Source organism: Echinops telfairi, unplaced genomic scaffold (genome assembly GCF_000313985.2).
Source record: "Echinops telfairi isolate 266 unplaced genomic scaffold, ASM31398v2 ScPeMD7_3533;HRSCAF=4204_0, whole genome shotgun sequence".
In the NCBI taxonomy this organism is placed as follows: domain Eukaryota; kingdom Metazoa; phylum Chordata; class Mammalia; order Afrosoricida; family Tenrecidae; genus Echinops; species Echinops telfairi.
Genome location: NW_022107431.1, coordinates 13,166,440 through 13,183,160, shown reverse-complemented (window position 1 = coordinate 13,183,160; position 16,721 = coordinate 13,166,440). Strand labels below are relative to the sequence as shown.

The window sequence follows — 16,721 nt, the reverse complement described above, 5'->3', positions numbered from 1 at the left end:
CCCCCCCGCCCCGAAGAGGGAGCAGTAAGACAAGTTTGGGACCCTGTGTTCTAACGGGTCACAAGCTGTTAGTCTGAACAACATTACTGTAATTCATTCTCCTGCTCCCCCCCCACTTCCCCTGCCTCAGGGCCTTCCTCCCCCACTAGACTGTGAGCTCACTGAGGGCGGGTGGTGTGGTCATTCCCCCCTGTGCCCTGAGCACCTGGCCTGGTTCCTGGAATGTAGCCTGCACTGCACATAGAGGAGAAAGCCCGGCAGAGGGTCCGTGGCCTGCTGAAAATGGAGCGGCACCCACGCCTACCTTTGGGAGGCTGTGATGTGTGGATGAGGTTGTGTGCTTTGAGGGGAGAGTGCAGGACCTGGGGTCAGCAGTTCAAGACCACCAGCCACTCCGTCGGAGAAAGCCGAGACTTTCTACTCCCATAAAGAGTGACAGCCTCAGAAGCCCACGGGCGCAGCTCTAGCCTGTCCTGTAGGGTTGCTGCGAGTTGACAGCAGTGGGTTTGGGGCTGGTTTTGGTAGGGGCACGTGTTCTCCGTCTCGTGACTGTGAGACTCGTTTCTCCCGTAAAAAAACGGAGATGTGAGCTGGTTATTCGTTGCAGCACAGAAACGAAGATTACTTCCACGTTTAGAAAGATGATGAAGTAAGTTTAAAAGTCACGTGAAAATTTAGAGGGTCCGCTGAGTCAAAGAGCTATTATTTGAAACCCACGGCGTCTAAAGTAAACCCCATGGGGCGGGACGCGCACTTGAACTTCTGACGCCACTGTTAGGGGACTGGGTTGGCGGGCAGGGCAGCCTCTTGGGCCCTTGGCTTCCTTCTTGGTCAGTGAAAAGCAGCATTCCATCCACTTCCCAAATTCTGTGATCCAAAGATGAATGGTGGAGCCCTTTCATTGCGTTCGTTCGCTCGAGCCTGTTTCCCGACGAGAAGATAACATTCCAGTGAAAGCGTTATGGACGTAGCATGTTGGTGGTGGCTAGCATGTTGTCCGGCAGAAGAAACACTGCCCCGTCCTGCCCCACCCTATCACTCTCATGTTCGAGCCCATCGAGGCAGCCACTGGGTCAATCCATCTTGTTGAAGGTCCTCCTCTTCGCTGCCCCGATACTTTACCAAGCACGGAGGCTGCCTAGAACCTCGTCTCCCTGGAATCATCACTCGCTCCTGTTGTGTATGATGGAGCCCTTGGGGTTCTACTGATTACACGTTGGGCTGCGATCCACATGGTCGGCAGTTCAAAACCACTGGGGGCTCCCAGAGAGAAAGACTGGGCTTTCCACTCCCGTCAACAGTTAGTCTCAGAAACCCACAGCCGCTCGCTGTGAGTCAGCGCTGACTAGATGGCAGCCGGTTTGGTTTTGCTCTCTTATTGTGGATGATGCGCTAGCCGAGCTTGTAGCCAAGGTGAGAGGTCAGAGTAGCTGCTCCATGTACGCGTGAAACCTCAAAACTGAAGCTCAGGGAGGGAGAGTGCAGGCATCCTTGCCTAGGGGCCACTGAGTTTCCACTGGTGGCAGTGGAGTCGTGCAGGACAGGACAGTGGTGAGGGTGACCCAGCACAGACAGTGTAATCCATCTACCTGAGTTCTGCGTGTCAAACATGTTGGTAAAGATTTCGTTATCCGTCTCTTGACCACACTAAGGAGGAGTCAAGTTGAGGAGAACAGAGGAAAAACACCCAGGATTCTGCATGACTCACCACAGCATGTCACCCCCTCTCCCCTCATCCTCAGTCTTACTGTGGCTGGTCTTGAACTGGGAGCCTTTGTTGACTGACTGCTGTGTAAACAGGCCCTGCACCCATGAACCCCTTAACACGCTGATTTCTTGCTTCCTCCCAGGGCCCCGTGACTCCTCGGCAGTGGATGCAGCGCCCACGCTTCTAGGAGAGGGGGGACGTCTTCCGTCGCCAGCCATGCCATGAAAACTGAAGGTGAGTAGTCGCTTCCACTTGCTGCCAGCCCCGGCCATCTCCTCAGACAGTCTTGGTGCACATGCTGGCCTGAAGTCAGCGGGGTCCTTGGGCATATCTCCCAGCATTGGACCTTCTAGCCATCTTGGTCTCTGCAGATAGAGATTGTTGTCGGGGAAAGTCAAGTCCATTCTGCCCACCCCTCAGTGCCCCCATGTGGCAGAGCACAGGCCCCCCACCCCCCACCCCCGCCACCTTCGTGGTTTCTGGGGTGTGATCTCCTTGGCAAATGGATGGCCAGGCCTTTCCCTTGTGAGCCTCTGCAGGGAGTGGGTTTGAACTGCCAGCCTTGTGGTTTAGCCATGGAGGGCTTCGTCGCCATCACTCCGCCAGGGCTCCCTTTGTAGACATTTGGGAGCTTAGTGGGAGGGCTGCCCTCTCCACCAGTGTCGCCATCTGGAAGCTTCTCCTTTGCTGCTCTGTGGCGCTGCATTTGTGGATGGGAAAGGAAATGCGGCAGCAGGTGGTTCCTCTCGAAAGACCAAGCTCGTGCACCGCCCTGCCAAAAAAAAGTTACAGAAAGGCCCCCAGTCCGCAGGCCATTTTCCAAATGTGCACGTAGTCAACGCCTGCGACTCCTGTCATTGCCATGCCCAGGGGAAACCTGAGAACTGGGAGAAACGGCTGTGTGCCAACACTCACTGGTTCTGCGACTCCCTCTCTGTCCTGTGTGTCAACTTTCTTACCTGTCCCCTGTCCTCCTCTGCCCACGGGTCACTTCCCTGTCTCCCTCAGGACAAAACCCAGCTCCAAGAAGGGCTTCCCCAGTCCGTGGAGCTGGCCCCTCGGCCCTCCTCAGCCTCACCTCTGCACACCCTCCTCAGCCCGGTAGCGTCAGACCGTTAGGTCGCTTTGTGGCATCGCTTATGTGGCCTCTGCCCCTTATTTCCCTAGCTGCTGCAGGAGACTCGGTGAACTGCGTAAGGTGGGAGCACTCGTGGCAAACTCCCCAGGGAACCTTCCTAGGACTCCACGGCGGACTGCTGGCCTCCCCTGTGTGCCCAGGGCCCCAGATACACCGCAGTGGCCCGCCCCTGCCACTCCCCGCACCCACCGGAGTGGCCTGCCCATGTCACTCCCTGCGATGTCAGCGTGGTGATTCTGTTTGTCTCTCTCCCCTGCTGGGCTGCATCCCCTTCTAGAGCAGGCGTCCTCCTTCCGGAGGCAGCAACGCTCTGTGGACGGCCTGCTTTCTGAACCCAACTCCCGCAAAAACACCACAGGTGGCTTGGCTGTAGTAAGCCGATACCTCCGTCTACACAGTGCAGAACTAGGAGCCCACTTCTGTGCACCAGCTTGAAGGGAGGGATTTCTCTGGGGGAAGGCCCAGGCTTGTGGCAGCCTTCCGGGGTTCCAAGGCGCTCTGCACCTGGCCCTGTTGTCTCTGGTCTATAATTTATAACCGAGACACGGCCTGGTGCAGCCGTTAAGGGCTCCGTCGGCTGGTGTCCATATGAAGACCCCCGTCCGATCACTCTGCTTCCCCAGAGCCAGCACCTTGAGAGCCCATGGGAGCCGGTCTGCTCTCACCACACACGCCACCGTGAGTCATCATAAACAATGCAGCAGCTGAAGATGATGCCTGCACTGAGAGGGCCTCTCCTGAAGGAGGGCAGCCCACGTCTCAAACCGGGTGGTGTCCACACCGAGAGGGTTTAGGATCCCAGCATACATTTCTCGCTCTCGCTGCCATCTGGTCAGTTCCGACTCCTGGGGACCCTGCAGGACAGGGTAGAACTGCCCCTCTGGGTTTCTGAGATTGTGACTCTTGACGGGAAGAGTTTCCAACAGCAGTCCCATGCGTACGTAAACACCACACCCACCGGGCTCCTCTACCACACCTTGGGGAGGCACAGTTCACTCCGTAGTGGAGGTCAAGGGCACGGGCAATGGAACCTGATGACCCAGAACACCAGCCCCTTTCTGCCAGCTCGATTCTGATGCACAGAACCCCCGAGGGCCGAGCAGAGCTGCCTGGCAGGCTCTCCCAGACAGAAATTCTGACGAAAGCAGGCTGCCATGTCATTTCCTGCTGACCTGTCGGGACCATCGCGTGCTTACCCCTCACCACCACGGGCTCTTGAGGGCCTGATTGTCTGGATCTGCCACTTAAAGATGGGGCGGCCTTGCACTCAATCTCTTCTTACCTTACGGTCCTGATCCGTAAGATGGAGGATCCCCATTCGTGGCCTGGCTGTGGCTGTGGTGTTGAGTTGGTGTGTATGGAGTAAGGAAGACAGGTAGGGACCAAGAGCCCCCACTTATTAACTGCCTTTGCTTCTCCCCCTGACAAAGCACTCTGAGACCACCCACCCTGCAGCCCAGTGTGCAGATCGTGCCAACAGCTCACGGCGAGCGGGCCTTCCTGAAGTTGTTGCAAAGCGTGCTGAAGGAAGTTGAGCGCAAGCACCATAATTGATAAAGTCGGAAGGGTTTCTGTGGCTACTTTTTATTTGGAAGTAGAATCCCCAGGCTTCTAAGCTTATAGGCCTAGAAGTTTCCAGAAACCTGGCTCTTGTATATGCTCCTGGACCTCACAATGCCATGTGAGGGCTGCATTGAGGGAGGACCCTCCCCCAGCCCACCCCCCACCCTTCCCTGGGTGTGAGGGATGACTCACCGAGGCACCTCTGGGCCTGAACTTCCCTCCCCTCAAGCCAGGAGACATCAGAGCCTCTGTTTCCTGACCCACACGCCATGTTCTCACCTCCTGCTCCAATATCCTTGGGGTGGGGTCCTGACCAGCAAGGTTGTGGTTCCCAGGTGGGGAGAGGACGGCATTCACAATGCGGCTGCCGCCATGTCCCTCTCTGAGCACCAGCAGCTCTGGCTGCTCCCATGGACACATCTTCACAGGTGAGGACCAGCACCCACCCGTTCACCCTCAGAGTTGAAAGAACGGTCCATGCTCTGGGGACCCACGTCCTCTCATTTCTTTCTCTCATACAGAGAGGATAGGCCAACCACACCTTGACCGTCCAGATATGCCTCTGTCCAAAGCCCTTCCTCCTCTCCAAACCTGCTCCTCTGCTTGGTGCAGCGCGACGCTAGCTTACCTCCGCAGCACCTCCCTGGCTCACACCAACAGTCTGCGCTCAGCCTCCTCGCTGCTCGGTTAATCTCCCATGCATGCCACATTGAGTGTTACCTACCCCTTCCTGGACACCCATCTTATCATAACCCGCTGGAGCGCTAAGAGCCCATGGTCCAGCTTCCTTCCTCCCTGCTTGTCCTGCTCTGAATCTTAGAGCAGAGACTCATCTGGTCCCCAGCCGGGCTTCTCAGGCCTGCCCTCAGGAGGTGTCCTGGACAGGGCCGCCCTGATCCCTCCCAGAGCCTACAGCCACGATCCTCATTCTGCCACTGCCCGATGCTCCCACCGCGCACGTACCCCTGGACCAAGCCTGCTGCAGCTGCAGCTTAGCCCAGCTGCCTGCCTACAGCCGCTCAAGCCGGGCTCCCTGCAAATGGCACTCCCCCAAAGTCGGTGGTACATTCTCTTAACGATGTCATAGAATGAAAGCTGGCTGCTGATTGGATAATATGCTCCGGGGTGCCAACTCATATGACCGGAAGTGCGTGCAGTCCACTGTAAGACGGATTAGCGCAACATCCATCTCTTCAGCATCCAGGGACCCAGGCACGCATGTAAATCACTGCAGGACAATTTCAGGGCGCGGTCGCCTGGCATCCACCTGCCCATACGCCAGCGTGCCATTCCCAAATGGCAGAGCCAGGACCTGGGGCCGTCGGCGTGGCTTTGAATTACTACAAAGGCAGCACGCCTGGAGCTTTCTCCGAACCTTCTGGACTTCCCGCTGAAAACGCCCCGGTGGGGGAGTTGCTGACTTGGGGATTTGGAACAGGAAGACTGAAGTGAAAAACCCACTGTCAACTTGAGGGCTGTGTGGCTGGAGCCCGCCGTTCAGTTCTCACAGGACGTGTCCGTGGACAGCGGGGTGACCGCCCGTGGTGGTTTTGTAGCTGAAACGGGCGTGGGTGGCAAATGAGTTTCTTGGTTCACTTGAGGTGGGGATTGTCCAAGAAATCATGTTGTTTAATGTTTAAGCAGCATTTCCCCCATGTTTACACGGTATACTCGGCAGGCTGGGTGAACGTGTTGATTGTGTTCAGAGTCCACAAGTCCTCCATGGTCAGTAATTCAGGCATCATCCAGACAAGGTTATCTGACCAGCCCCTTTGGGGTTATGCAGTTGCTTGGGGTTGTACCTGAGACTGTGATTGTCGAGCACAGAATTATGCACTTTCCCCAACAAGGCTTGGAGTCACAGTGGGTTAAGCAACAGACTACAAATCTCAAGGTTCAAACCCACCAGTGGTTCAAACCCACCAACCTCTCTGAGAACGATGAGGCTGGAAAGATTTAGTCTTTGAAGCCCGAAGGATTCCCTTCTCCTCTGCCCTATACGGGGCGCGCTGAGTCAGAACTGACCGTGTACCGGGCAGGGGGTGGGTTTAGGTTTAGCTTTGGATTATGCAGCTTACCATATCAGGTAACGTGTTATTGCTGTTGTGTTTTCAGATTCACGTGTATTGCAGGTACTCCATTGAAGGCTGACTCCAGAACTTTCTCTCTGCTGGTGAGCACTTTGGCCTTGCAACTTCCCAAGTCACTTACCTGGTCAACAAAGAGGCAAGTTGTAACCCTTGCACCCACTCCGAGGGGAAAAACGCCTTCCAGTGTCTAGAACCCTTTGTCAACTCAATATTTCTTTGGGACATTTTTAAATCCTTTTGTTACTATTTTCCACAAAAGATGCACAGTGGGGGAAGGGGTGAAGCAAGGAGAAGGGAAGGGAATGGAAGGAGGAAATGAAGGAAGACAGAGAAGGAGAGAAGAACGCTAGGAAGGAGGAAAGGAGCGAGAAAGAATGGAAGGGAGGAAGGAAGAGAAAAGAAAATGAGTGTCCACACAGATGCCGTCCGAGTTACGATGAGGCCTCTCTGAGCTGAGTTTAGCTGGGGACAACGTCGGTCCAGTTCAGCTCCCTCTCCAAGCTGCCTGTCAGCTGGCTGCAGGGACCACTGCCGTTGCCACCGGCGAAGAGCTGCCAGCGCTGGCCTCACTTCTCCCGGGCGTGTGCTGGGCCCGTGTGAGGAGCTGGCCACGAGGGCTGCCAAGCCCGGCATTTCCACGGCCTGAGTCACACGGGCCCAGCTTTCCTGTGCAAACAGAAACAGGCAACTGAAAGGACACAAAGGCCACATTTGGAAAGTAAAAAAAAAGATCAGTGATACATGCTCTGGGACCAACTTGGGGTGACTGAGACCTTGTCAGGATTGTGCTGTGGGGTGTGTGTGTGTGTGTGTGTGTGTGTGTGTGCTGCAAACTTGTAATGTGTGGGAAAATCAGATACCGCCTCCACCACTGTGGTTGTTTTATTTTTAATACCTTGCTTTGAAGCAGCATGAGGCCAACCAGGAGGAAGTTTGTAAAGTCTGCGTTCTTCATTGAAGTTTGATTAAAATACACAGAGCCTTGCAGGAACTCGTAGCGTAGCATAACAGAAAATGTGGGGAATCTGAAGTGTAGCCTGATCCCGGGGGAGAAGCTAGCTTCCTGCAGAAAACTCGGCATGCTTGCTTTCTATTTAGCCCTGGGCTCGCAGGTGACGTTCTTAAACACAGGCACGATTGTCTTTCTAGTACAGGGGAGACCATTGTGTGAGCACATTGGGTATTCACCTAGACAGAGCCATTATTCAGATGCTCAATTATTTCATATTCCTTTGTGCTGGATCCATTTATAAGCCTCTACTTAGCAGGCACCTTTTATGTGCAAAGCAAATGTGAGTTGCTAGGGATACAATTGTGAGCTAAACTATACCAACTGGGCTCATTCCCATCCTCGTGGAGATTCAATAAGCTGTGCCCCTGGGTCTCCATTATCATGTTCAGAACATGGCATTTAGCTTGGTCTTGAGACCAGAGAACTTGACTTTCACCCAGTGTCAAGTAGTAAGGGAAAGGAAATGAATGTGAATATAGTACTTGCCGCTAGTGTACACATGTGTGTGTGTGTGTGTGTATGTGTGTGTGTGTGTGTGTCCCTATGAACTCACGGGGAGGTGCAAATGGCTAATATGCTTGGCTTCTCACTGAAAGGTCGGCGGTTCAAATCCACCCAGAGCAGAAAGGCCTGGTGATCGACTTTCAAACACCAGCCATGGAAAACCCTGTGGAGCCCGGTCCTGCTCTGACATTTGTGGAATCGTCATGAGTTGCTGTGAACTAAAATTGACAGCAACTGCTATAGATAGATAGTTACATAAATAGAGATATATGGATATATATAAATATGTAAATAATACCCCAAAAAGGATAAAAATCACCCCAAGAGGATTTTTCCCCCCCAAAGCTATGTATTTAAATGTTTTTACAAAACAAATATCACCTTCAAAGGACTCTCCATTACACTTAGGACGTTCGTCAAATCTGCGATTCCATTCTTGAAAACAGTTTTCAAACTCGTCTGTTTGGATGGCTGACAGCACCTCCCTTGATTTTTTCTTCACCTCTTCTACGACTTCAGATCGCTGTCCTTTCACGTCTCCCTTTATTCACAGATACAAAAAGAAGTCACACGGAGTGAGGTCAGATGAGGAAAGTGTGTGGGGCAAGAGAGGCATGCTGTTTTTTGCCCAAAACTGACACACTGAGATGGCTGTGTGAGCAGGGGCATTGTTGTTGTGGCAAAACTAGTTCCCCTTCTGCCACAAATCAGGCCTTTTTTATCACACACTGTTATGCAAACTTTTCAGAACCTCTAAATAGAAAGCTTGGTTAACAGCCTGACCTGGTGGAATGAAGTCCAAATGCATGATCCCCCTCATATCATATCCAGGTTTTGGGGGGTACGTAAAACCCACAGTGTCTATCTGCATCTATCTATCTGTCTCACACATATATTGGGCATTGGGGTGTTAACTGAAAGGTTGGCAGTTCAAACACACTCCTCAGGGGAGGGTTGAAATTTGGAAACCGTACATAGTCACGACGAGTCAGCGTCAACTCAGTGGCAGTATGAATATTCACAGTCGTTTTATGTTGGGAGGTGCCGTTGGGTCAGTGTGGACTCATAGCGACTCTCTGTGTAACAGAACATGACACTGTTATAATAGTGCACATACACATCCCGCACCAGCCTCACAGTTGTTACGTTTGAGCCCATTGTTGCGGTCAGCGTGTCAGCCCATCTGGTCAAGGAACTTCCTCTTTTTCACTGCCTCAGACGATGTCTTTCTCTGGGGAGTAAGCGCTCCTTCTGAAGAGTCATCTCGCCTGACAAAATGGCTAAAGTATGGGAGAAGAAGTCTCGCCAGGGCTACAACTGTATCCTTGCCTCTAAGGAGCTTTCTGGCTGTACTTGTTCCAAGACAGATCTGTTCACTCTTTTGGCAGTGCACGGTGTGTTTAATATTCTTTTCTAACACCAGAGTTCAAATGCATTGATTTTTCTTTGTTATTCCTCTTCAAGGACAGTCACCCTTGGACTGTTCATTTGTCATGCGGCGGAGGTTTGTGTGTTGCTGTGATGCTGGAAGCAATGCCACTGGTATTCCAACTACCAGCATCGTCACTTAAAGTGAACAGGTCTCATCAGAACTGCCAGACTGAGAACAGACGGTGAAGAAGGAATGGGCCGCTGAGAACCCTCTGGCTAGCATCGAAACACTGGCAGTTACTGAAAGCCTCATGACTAGAAGCTGAGCATTGTCAGGGATCATGCCAGAAAATGAACCCCTGAGGTCGGAAGGCACTCAAATTATAACCAAGGAAGAACGGCCTCTCAAAGTAGGGTTGACCAGGCCGTGGATGGAGTCAACCCCGAGGGAATAAAGTCTTCAGGACCTTCATTTGCTGACGAGGCACAAGTCAAAATGGGAGGAAACAGCTGCACACATCAAGTGATCACCGGGACTTGCGATGTACAAAGGATGAATCTAGGAAAATTAGACGTAGTAAAAAATGAAAAACATTATTTTGAAAACTTGCCTGGAATCCTCATTGCCTGTAAAATAAACTTCACTCACTGACACCTAAAAAAAAGAAAAAAAAAGAAATCCTTGACAACTTACTTCCATGGTCACAATCAGTGCAAAAGCCCTGGATCAAGTGGTCAAGTCAAACAACCCAGTGTTTTAGGACTGTTGTCAGGCAGGTTGCTGATAAGCGCTATTTAACACCACGTAGCCTCCACTTGAAAAGCAATAAATAATGATAAAGGTTCACCTGTAAATGTTCAGCTGACTGTCGAGGACCTTAGTCAAGTGATGTGCTCTTTATCTGATCTCACTCCCTTCATCTGGAAAGTGTTGAATGGGACTTGATAGCTAAGTCCTGGTTGTGCTCAACAACAACAACCATACAATTTATCCCATCCAGGGACGTCAACTTAGCTCCAGGAGGCAGTTACCTGAAACTGGGGCTGGACTTTTATCCTTTCTTCCCCGTTCCTGTCTCCCATATACGATGCAATCACTGGCTACCAGGAGCTTAAAGGCAGACGGAAAGAAGAAATGGGGTTCATCATATAGAAATGTTTTAATTATGCCTCCAGGTTCCAATTTGAGTATTTTCACTTCCCTTCTTCTTGTTGAGTAATAGTCTTCTTCCTTCTATTAGTGACTGAGCCTGCTTTCTTTGAGCCGTTCATTGACTAATGAGTATGAGCCCACTCGTTAAACACTGAGGAGCCGGTGGTGTGGTGGTGTAGTTACTTGCCGGGCTGCAATCCACATGGTTGGCAGTTCAAAACCACCAGCAGCCCCAGGGGAGCAAGACTGGGCTTTCTACTCCCGTCAGTAGTTTCAGAATGAGAAGCCCACAGGGACTTGCTACGAGTCAGCATTGACTCAACGGCAGTGAGTAGTAATAGAGTATCCAACACCAAGGAATGGTCAGAATGTCCTTGACAGGGCTGTGGGTTGACGATATGGAAATACACGACCAGCTTGGTCTCAGGCTTTCACAATGCTAGAATCAGCACTGTTCACTCAAGATAGTTCATTCACATCCCTTTGGATTCTAGAGCCCACCTAGCGAAAGGGTGATATGTAAATTATTTTTAACCATGAAGCTCAAAAAGATAGAAGGGTTTTTTGGTTTAGTTTTACTTAGTTTGGTTTTTGACCTACCAGGGACAGGTGCACCTGTGTGTGTGTGTGTGTGTGTGTGTGTGTGTGTGTGTGTGTCTATGTCTATATACAGACACACACATATATAAAAATATAAAGACTACTTATCACTTTGGAAAAGTTGAGAGAGGTGATGTGCAGATGGTGTTAGCAGTTTTTCAAGTGGGCACCTGTCCCTGGTAGGTCAGGGCACTGTGCTGGCACCCGGCATGAGTCATCTTATCAGCCCCGCACAAGAGCCCACACAGGAGGGAGGTCCTCTCACCGCTTTCCACACCCGGAAACCGAGGCCCAAGAGAGAATTGGCTGTGGGCCCAAGGCCAGGCAGCAGAGAGTGATGGAAGCAGGGTGGCTCTGGGCTGTTTGACTCCGAAGTCCACCCTTGTCATGAATGTGTGAAGGGGTGTGTGATCACTGCAGGTGATAAGAGCGTCTGTCAGAATTAATGATTGATTCTCCAAGGGCAGCTAGCACACAGCAGGAATCTGTGCCTTGATTCTGATTAGCGTTTCATTGGGGCCCCATCCATATGCGCCTGAAAGTGCTTAGCTAGGTGTGTTTGTGAAGACGCCGAGCCTTGGCCCGTTCTATTATCTGGAATTCTCTGCTTCTGTTGGTCCCTGAGGTTCTGTTTCTTCATCCCTGCCCTCCTACAATCACTGAATCGAATGTCATCCCCTATCCCTTTCTCCTGTCTATTTTGGAGGTGGGGCAGCCGTGGTTCAGGAATAGGGTTCTCACCTTCCCTGTGGGAGACGAGACTCCGATTCTCCGCCTGGGTGCCTCCGGCCATTCCTCCATCAGCACAGCGCGAGGGCGGCTCTCACGGAGACTAAGGCTGACTAGGGAGAAAGGCCTGGAGATCTACTCCTGGGAAATCTGCCACTGGAAACCCTGTGGATCTCAACCGTGCAATCCCACAGTGCATGGAGCTGCTCCGAGCTCTGGGCCAGCTGGCTCACAGCAACAGCAGCGGTGTGCTTGTTGTGATCAGAAAACAAAGCCGCGGGGCTGAAGGACACAAGAGCGAAGTCTTCTGACAGAAGCCATGTCAGAATCGAGCTTGAAGATTTGACCGTAATTTCCCAATTTCCATTTGATTGAGACCCCGGCGGGAGTAGATGCTTTGCTAGGGGGCTGACGCCTGGGCACCCACCCTAGTCTGTCAGTGGCCAAGCGGCCAGCAAAGAGAGGTGGCTAAACCTCCAGGCTGGGCTGGCTAGCTTTCATCTTGGATGGCAGCCTGCCACCTCTTCGGTTTTGATGTCCTGTGCCGTGGTCTAGAGTGGGATGAGCTCCATCCTCTTTGAGCCGTCAGCGATTCTCCTTGAAGTCAGGGCCTTGTCTCCCCCAGTGGCCGAGTAGACACTCGGGATAAACGGAGGAGCAGATGAGCTAGTGCAGTTCAAGCAAGGGGACGCGGCAATGGCTTCGGGCTCCCACCAGCACGCTCCCTGGTTCCATGCTGAGGCTGCAGGGGGACAGTGAATGGCTGAGCTCATGCTTCTGGATCCCAGGAGCCGATCGTCCCTGCAAAGTTGCCAGGAAAGGATTTGCCTGTTAGGAAGTGCCCAAGAACAGTGTCTGCACACACAAATCACACATGTCTTGACCAGGAGTCTTTCCCCAGCTTTCCCCCTTTTCCAAATTTTGGGAAACTTCTTTTTTGAAAAGCCTGGTGGTTATGCATCACTTATGATTCTTGGTGACTTAGCATGTTTCAGGATGAAATGCCAAGCCATCTGGGGTTTGGTGGCCAATCAGTCGTACTTTAATTATTTGGCGGGCAAGAAGAAATCCAGGTCTCTCGGGGTGAACTTGAAGTACTGGCCTTTTGGTTGCCATCTGATTACATGGCCGTCTGGCCCCACTGGCACTGCGTCTTGGTGCTTTAAGTGGGCCCTGCATGTTACAGGCCCCAAGAAGAACTGAGGAGGAGGAAGACGCCGAGGCCTAAATCTAAATTTAAATCTCTGACTACAAAGGGCGTAAGTTCATGGGGGCAACTTGGAGCCACTTTGCCAAATAGTGTGTCACGGCAAAGGTCTGGTATTGACACCAAGGCCATGTTCAACATCGTTGACATCTGCCCCATTGGTCTCGCTCCTTCTGTGTTTCCTCCAAACCACGAAGTGGCGCAGTGGGTCACGGCACCCCAGATATTGACTATATGATTGCAAACAAAACCTTGGCTCAGGCAAGGGGTTAGGGCTCCCATAGCACTGTGTCTCCTCTCTGCCCCCCCATGAGCCCGGTGAGCTCATGTCTGCAGGGAGAAAGGTGTTCTACTCCCATAAACATCTACAGTCTTGGACACCCACAGGGGTGATTCCATCCTGTCCTAGAGGATCCCTCTGAGTGGGAGGGAATGGACTCAATGAAAGTGAGCTTGGTTTTGGGGGGATAAAGAAGTAAAAGATGCGGCTGATGATCTCCAAAGGTAACCAACCATACCAGCTAGGGAAGTGAAACGTGTGTGAATGGAGGAAGAAGGAATAAAGAGGTATCTTTTCAAAGGCAAACATTCAGTGCAGATAGACTGAATGTGAGCAGGGTCAGATTAGGCAAAGGACATTTTCTGGACCTTGGTTCAGCCTGAATGATGCCAGTGTTTGACGCCCACATGTTGCATCGAAGCAAAGGGAAGAAGCACCTGGTTTTAACGGCTGGATCTCAGATCTATCTGAAAACACACAGCCCGCCTTGGCCATTTTTTCTCAGGCTGGTAGTCACAACGTACAAATGAAACGTGTCCCACCTAAATTGTACCCCATCAAGTGCTCTGCGTCCCTGCATGGCGAGTGTTTTCTAGCCTGGCAGCGGCTTCCGACTTTGTCCACCACGCCGTCTGACTCTTATCATCTTGTAACAGAGGGTGATTTCCCCCCACTCTCTTCTCCTCACCGGTGGCTGAGTCTCCTGGTGACAGTTACTTTTCATGTATATCTGACGTTTTATTATGATTTAGGCAAAAGTTTACACGGAGATCATCAGTTATACACTCAGCAGTCTATACACATTTTGTTTCAATGTAGCCATTTCCACAACCTCCACGGACCGTCACTTATACCCCATTCTCTTCCTATGTCTCCTGTTCCCATTCCTCCTCCTTTCTTAACCCTCTGCCCTTTGTCCTTAGATCAGTGCTGCCCTTTTAACCTCAGATGACTGATTATTCTACCACAGCTACGAGTTCCCTTTCAGAGCGGAAGTGACCAAGGGCCCTGTCTTGGGAGGTCACACAAGTCTCTATCCCACCAATAGCACCCCCTGAGGGTTTCTGAAGACTAACTTTTCCTGGGAGTAGAAAGGCCAGTCTTTCTCCTGCGACTTTTCTCTAGCACACTATTATTTCATGATATTGATGATAGAATTCAATCATTGCTGCATTCTTCGGGGCGACCTTTCTTGGAAATGAGCACAAACATGGATCACTTGCAGGTGGTTGGTTGGCCAGGTAGGTGTCTCCCAAATCTCTTGGCATAGACCAGTGGGTGCCTCCAGGGCTTTATTGGTTTGTGGAAACATTTCCATTGGCATTCCATCAGTTCCTGGAGCCTTAGTTTTCAGTATTGCCTTCAGTGCACCTTGAACTTCTTTCTTCGATATGCTTGGTTCTTGATCATCTGCTACCTCTTCAAACGGTTGAATGTCAACCAGTTCTTTTTGTTAAAGCAGCCCTGCCTTGCCTCAGTCTTCTTTTGATGCTTCCTGTAGCATTCAATATTTTTCTCATCCACGTTTTTCTCCCACTCTATCTAGGACCTTCTAATATGATCCTGTTCAGAGAAGCTGCTAATGGTGGCTAGGCACCATGTCGTTCTTCTGGTCTCCGGGTCTTGGAGACTCATATTTCTATGGTCCAGCCGTTCCAACCCATCAGCGGATCCTGGGGAGAAAGATGAGGCTGTCTGCTCTGGGACACGTACAGTACTGGAAACCCTTTGCCAGTTCCGACGAATGAGAACGGACTTGGTGGCAGTGGGCTTGATTTTTGTTTGGGGTCCAGTGAACTCAACTGAGTTCAGTTATGGGAGAAGGAGCCCCCGTCTCTCCCCCCACCCCTCCCCATATCTGTACCCTCCCAGGCTTGGAGCCTGTTTCGTGTATGTGGCTCCTTCCTTTCCTGACCTCTTGGGATCCCGCGTCACTTGCTGGCACATCCGACCCGGTCTAGGAACTCCCACGTTTCTGTCTCTGGAAAGAGCAGCTGCCTCACCTCCGTCAGGTAGCCAGGTGCAGCGGTGTGGCAGTTCTGGTTCTGGTTCTGGTGTAATTAAACTAGCTTCAATGGACTTGAGTCCGAATTTACACTAACCCAGGAAATGGGGGCAGATGGAGGGATTATTACAACCGTGTGTGCTTTGCAATCAAAGGTGGCTTCAGCCAGGCTCTCTGCACGAAGGAAGGTGCTAAAATGAGTCCGTTCAAGGATACTAATTTCTTCTATCAGTGTGTCCCATCAGGGCCTATCCCCTGGGGGGTTGGAGGGCCCCGTTGGGGCCGGCTCCTCCATGAGATCACCAGCGGGGCTTATGACCCTGTGTGAGATCCCCTCCTATACCTCCTGTACCCCTCCAGTCAGCTTTTCACTTACAGCATGGGTGTCCCCAAGAAAGTTCTCGTGCACTCTTAGCTGGCCGCGCTGTGCATTGTGCAGTTGCTGACCCGGAACTTGAGGAGAGACTGAAAAGGAAGGCCAAGGCCAGCTCTCCCACTTGGCCAGGGCTGGGTCATTGTCATCATCCGCACCCATGGTGTGGTGACCAGGCGGTCAGTAACAGGGAACACTCGCAGGGTCAGCCTGGCTAGTATCTTCGGAATGGAAACCCCAAACTCCCAAACCAGTTGCTCTCCAATGGATTCCAACTCACAGCGACCCTGTGTGTGACACAGCAGAACTCCCTCCCATGGGGTTTTGAAGGTCAGAGCCCTTCCACAGTGGTTGTCAGGATTTTTTTATGTGGAGCTTCTGGGTGGAGTTGAACCACTAGCCTTCCTGTTAATTGTGGGGGTGAAGACTCAGGAATGGTGGTGAGGCCCCCATCCCCTCTGGGGTTACCTGCTAACTCCCCGCCCCCCTGGGGGGGTTGGAAGAGTGGTGGTACCCCATTGTTAGTGAGGCCCATCCCCTCTGAGGTCACCTGCTTACACCCCGTCCCCCCCCAGGGGTGTGTGTGGAAGAGTGGTGGTACCCCCCTCGTTAGCGAGGCCCATCCCCTCTGGGGACATCTGTTCACTCCCTGTCCCCTCTGGGAGGTTGGAGGAGCAGTGGGGCACCCTCGTTAGACAGCTTCAAGGAGCAAATGAGAAGTTTTCTAACACACTGAGCTCAGGGCTGGTGCAGCAGGAAGGCCTGGGCATGTCAGCACCTCATTCTGGACTTTTTCTCCCCAGGTTAACACACTGAGGGGCTGCGTCACTCAGGCAGGGCTGGCTTTGGGGTTAGGTTTCTTCCATGCCATTCCCCAGAGCCGTCTGGGCCATGCCATCCTAGACTTGGGTATCAGCCGGGTGGAGTCATGACGGCTCCTGCACTGCGTCACGTGGACCTGTGCTGCCCCGAAAGTAAAGCATCCCAC

At 52.1% G+C, this 16,721-nt stretch overlaps 1 protein-coding gene across 2 annotated transcripts in view; it reads left to right on the top strand.

Annotated features, from left to right (window-relative positions):
* Window positions 1-6,627, top strand: part of SCAF8 (SR-related CTD associated factor 8) — a 196,093-nt gene extending 189,466 nt beyond the window's left edge. The window contains exons 21-22 of one of the 2 annotated variants that reach the window (XR_006680462.1): window positions 1,851-1,942; window positions 6,525-6,627. The gene's annotated coding sequence lies outside the window, so the exon portion shown is untranslated. Of the gene's footprint in view, window positions 1-1,850; window positions 1,943-2,875; window positions 2,908-6,524 lie in introns of those variants that run through there. The other variant, XR_006680463.1, reaches the window with a different exon arrangement.
* The last annotated feature ends 10,094 nt before the right edge of the window (window positions 6,628-16,721 follow it).